Consider the following 4,656-nt stretch of genomic DNA (forward strand, 5'->3'; position numbering starts at 1 on the left):
CTTTGCAATCTGTAACACGGAGAGACAAAAACCAAGGGCAAGATGCAAACAGCAGAGAGCTTGGGAAAGAACTAGGGATGAGACCTGGAGAAATCATGGTCTGGAGGGGAGTAATCATGGATGGGTTTGAGAATTCTGGAGAGGGTGTAAAAACTGGCACCTCCTCTCCAGGGGAGTGCAAGGCAGGCCACAAAGCCCAGGGGCCGAGCCCGTGGGTGGGGGTGCTATAACACAAATGCAGCACGAAAAGGCGGAACCCCTGAAAATTAGCGTGTTCCTCGATTTATTCTTAAAGCAAGAGCCTCGCACAGTAGATAATCCCTTTTCTGTAGCTCATATCACAACTTTCTATAATATTGATTTACCGACTGTGACCGACAGCCACCAGCGCCCTCGGCATGCCGGGCCCGGCCCGGGCAGTGCCGCTCGCACCGGGCCGGCCCCGGGCAGCCCCCGCCGGCAGCTCCCGCGTTTTTGCTGTGCGGGAGGCGAAAAGGAGCCGCCGCGGCGGGGACAAAAACAACTTGGCAGCGGTGGGATTCGAACCCACGCCATCGAAATGACTGGAGCCTAAATCCAGCGCCTTAGACCACTCGGCCACGCTACCGCCTGATAGTTTAGCCGCCCGCCTGGCTTCTTTGACGGGAGAAGGGCCGCCTTCTTCCCCTTCATCTGTACACACTGCTGTGTCCGCAGCTACACACGGCCTGCAGCACCCGCCACGCCCCGTGAACGCCGCTCCTGCAGCCGGTCCCGGCCCCGCGCTCTCCATGCCCGCGAATGCGTAGGCACCAGCGGGGCCGGCCCAGCGCAGTCCCCGCCCCCGCCCGGTAGGTGGCGCCGCCGCCCCATGCCCGGCGCCACCTGCGCACGTGGCCCCACGCTCAGCCGGACGAGCGGCCGGGCTTGCAGCGGGGCTCCGGCTCCCTCTCCCGGGCTCGGCCGGACCTTGAGCCTCGACCCTTTCTACTGTAGGGGCTTTGGTGCCCTCGGGGCACTTTGTCCACGGCAGGCCCAGGCCTGCACCTCGGCAAGGCGCTACCGTGCGGTTTGTGCCCCACAGCAGCCGCGGCTGTGGTGGATCAGCTCCAGCTGGTCCTCGGGAGGACTCTCCCCGTGCCCTGGTCCCGCAGGGTGGTGGGCAGCCCTTGGCTGGTGCCTTGGCGGCCGCGATAGCAGGTGTGCACACACTCCCGGCCAGAAAGAGGGTCCGTCCCGCCCCGTCTCAGGTACCCACTGCTTTCCCTGCCCGCTGCAGTCGCTCTGGCCCACCAGAGCACACGTGCTGCCCAAGAGCTGCCAGCTCGCTGCGAGGCCAGTGACCTTCCCTGGCAGCTGCTCCCTTGGCATGGCTGTGTGTCCTCAGCTGAACCATTCCCACCCGACACGGGAGGCCCCTGCCGCCTTTATCTCGCTGGCAGCTGGGGGTCGGGCAGCCCGCACACAGATTGCTGTCCTGACACGTCGGTGCCTCCTTACCTGCTGCTGGGCTCCAGACGGTGCGCGCAGGCGGTTTCCCTGTCCACCTCAATGAGAGAGTGGCTTTGGCAACCGGAGCCACATTCGGTCACTGGTGAGTAGAACGATGAATTCTCATGTTCTGGGAGGCCTGCAGGAGAAATGTGTACAATTACTTTGTGGACAGAGCTAAAAATATCAAGACTAAATGCAATGCAATTAAAACAATATGGAGAAATTATGTCCATCACTGCCCTTCTTCCCACAGACAATCATGCATTGGTGCTCCAGGAAGTTTTAGGTGTGTGTTATATGCACCTCCCATATGACTGCAGTGAGGCTTATGACCAGCTTGATTCACCTTGTAAGACCAGATTATCATAGGAGTATGAGGGCCAAAATTGTCAAGAAATTGATTTATTTAAAGGCAATTTTTAAATCTACAGATTTAAACTAATGCAGAATAAAATTGCTCTGCAAGTTAATATCATAATGGGTGTCCTTTCCTTCTTCCTTTCAAAAACCACATTTCCCTAGAACAATGATTTCTAAAAGAAACCTTATTTAAAATTAGCATACTGAAACTTTCCAAGCTGTAGTGCTCTTGGGAAAAAAATTATGCAGTGCTGAACACTCAATGGAAGAATAACATACTAGACTTGCAGGTCACTGATTCTCTAAGTTGCCATTTCTAATTTAATTTTTAATATTTTCAAAACAACAAAAAAAGTGACTCAAACTCTTTAAGTGTATACATAATGTATAAATAGAAAACTAAAACTAGAACATACAGCATGTCTGGGCCAATGCCTGATTTCAACATGTCTTTAGTTTTTCATCATCACTGTCTGTTCTTTTAAGAAAATGTTACAGAGAATAGAAGAGAAGCTCCAGGCTTAAACCTGGGAATAAGTACACCCTTGCACCAGGGTAACAGAGCTGGCTTATTTAAAAGCATGAGAAATGTGTAGCTTGACAAGGCATAACCCATGTTCCTGATAGAGCAGAACATTCTCCGTGAGGATTTATGGCAGAAGGCAGCTGTGGGGCTCCTTTTAGTCCAAAATAATGCAAAGTATTTTGTGTCCAGAGAAGGGCAACAGAGCTGGTGAAGGGTCTAGAGGGTAAATCCTACAAGGAGCAGCTGGGGGTGTTCAGGCTCAAGAAAAGGAGGCTCTCTGTAACTCCCTGAAGAGAGGTTGTGGCAACATGGGGACCAGTTCCCCCTCCCAAGTAACAAGACAAAAGGAAATGGCCCCAAGCTGCATTGGGAGGGGGTTCAGGTTGGATATTAGGAAAAGTTTCTCCACTGAAAGTGGTGGAGTCACCATCCCTGGAAGTGTTTAAAAAACAAGTAGACGTGGCACTTTGTGATATGGTCATGTGGGTGTGGTGGGATTCAGTAAAAGGCTGGTCTTGACCTTGGAGGTCTTTTGCAACCCTAATGATCCCATGATTTGCCTGAGTTTAAAATGAGCTCCTCTCATGACGTGTTCAGTTGTGCTCATGGATCACACCAGTTACAGTATTCCACCATTATCAGTAGCCTACCATGGCAGGTGGTGACCTTTTAACCATTATCAATACGATTTCACACAGTGGGAACCAGACATCTGGCTTCTTCTAGGCTTTCAGAATTCATTTGATGAGTCTGTGTTCTTCCCAAGCCCTGCCATGAAGCATCCCAACATCAGCCCTGCCGGGTGCTGCTCTCCTCAGGGTGCTCAGCTGGGCTGACAGCAGAGTGAAAAATGAAGAAATGCAAGTTCTGGTGCTCATGGGGCAAAAGTGCTCAGTTATTGCTAACTGCTAATATTTACCACAGTGATTTGCAGCTGGGAAATGAATAAGACCTCAAGAGTTTTTCTGCACAATCACTAACATTGCAAATGTGTTTCAGTTTAAACTCTGCATGAATTTGAGAAAAAATATGCCCTTAGGAAGCACCATTAAACAGGGGCTCAGTCAAGTGTCTGCTTGACATTCTCCAACCAGGGCTTGCAGCCTCAGCATGGTGCTAGAAATTGGTGACAAAATTACAGGTACTGTCAAATTGTAGGTGGTGTTCCTGCAAATGTGTGCTGCTCCCCCCAGTCCCCATGCTGAGACACAGTTTAATTTATGTAAGTAATGGCGGGTTTTCCTGGCAGAGAGTCAGAGCGTCTGCTCTGTGTTTTTAATTAAATATTGGTAATCTTCCTCCTGAAGATTATCTCAGCAGCAGTGTTTTTCTGCTCTCTTTGGAGAGCACAGGGATTGTGCATTTTTCTGTCTGTGGTTCTGCAAGAGACCATCCATCTGTCACAAAGGACGTAGTCACATCTTCCAGTCTCGGTTCTGTAACCTCTACTCATGGTAAAAAGCACTAATGAGGATTATTTACATGAGTAAGGGATTGAAGAGCAGTAAAAAAGGCAGATTCTTAGCAGGCTGCCAAGTAATACAATTAAGCCAGAACCTATTTACATTAATTTCCATGTAACTCATTAAAGGATAAGGAGTTTTGTTTAAATTTTCCACAAATTCTAGCTTTAGGAAAAGCTTAAACATGGGCATTTTCAACCCAGAAAGCCAAGTGTTTTGGAACAAACGCAAATGTGGGTGCTTTGAGGAAACATAGTCTTTAGAACGTGAAATCTGGTGCACAATACTGCCATTTCTTATGGGGAAATGTGCAATAGCGCAATTTAATTTAGCTCCAAAGACCAACCTGAAGCGCAGACAGGCCCCTGGTCGCTGCCCATTTTTGCTCCCTGTGCCTTCCCTCGGGGCTGGGATCTTCGGGGGGCTGCCGTGCAGTGGGTGCTTCCCATGAGAGCATCTGTCCCAGGACACCCCCTCCTTTCAGCTCCCTGCCCAACAGGAACAGAAATGAAAGTAAGTTTGGGCGGCTCTCCTGTGAGGCTGCGGGCACCCCTGAGACCTGTCCTGTGAGACCTGCACACCCGCTCTCCTTCCTGTCCGCACTGGCCCCGGGATTCCCCATCGCTAATACCTAACGGTGTTAGATGGGAGCTCTGCTCAGATTTTTGTCGGTTTTCACTGGAATGAAGTATCTGGCAGGGTCCCGGCGCCGTAGTGCAGTGAGGCGGCGCGGCAGGAGCCCGCGGGGCCGCTGAGGGAGCGGGAGGCGGCGCCTTGCCGGGGCCGCGGGCGGTGAGGGGCGGCCCCGCTGCCGGGTTCCCGCCTCCTCCCTCC

General features: G+C 51.5%; 1 long non-coding RNA gene and 1 other non-coding gene across 2 annotated transcripts; both read right to left on the bottom strand.

The window, feature by feature from the left end:
- Nucleotides 1–525: 525 nt before the first annotated feature.
- On the bottom strand, nucleotides 526–607 carry TRNAL-UAG (transfer RNA leucine (anticodon UAG)). Its single transcript has one exon. It is a non-coding gene; the product is annotated as a tRNA-Leu (tRNA).
- Nucleotides 608–897: 290 nt separating this feature from the next.
- On the bottom strand, nucleotides 898–4,591 carry LOC127060169 (uncharacterized). The gene is made up of 3 exons (XR_007778865.1): nucleotides 4,454–4,591; nucleotides 4,169–4,310; nucleotides 898–1,609 (listed from the first exon to the last, which is right to left on the bottom strand). It is a non-coding gene; the product is annotated as an uncharacterized LOC127060169 (long non-coding RNA).
- Between the last annotated feature and the right edge of the window lie 65 nt (nucleotides 4,592–4,656).

The sequence above is a fragment of the Serinus canaria genome, chromosome 14 (assembly GCF_022539315.1).
Source record: "Serinus canaria isolate serCan28SL12 chromosome 14, serCan2020, whole genome shotgun sequence".
Taxonomy (NCBI): domain Eukaryota; kingdom Metazoa; phylum Chordata; class Aves; order Passeriformes; family Fringillidae; genus Serinus; species Serinus canaria.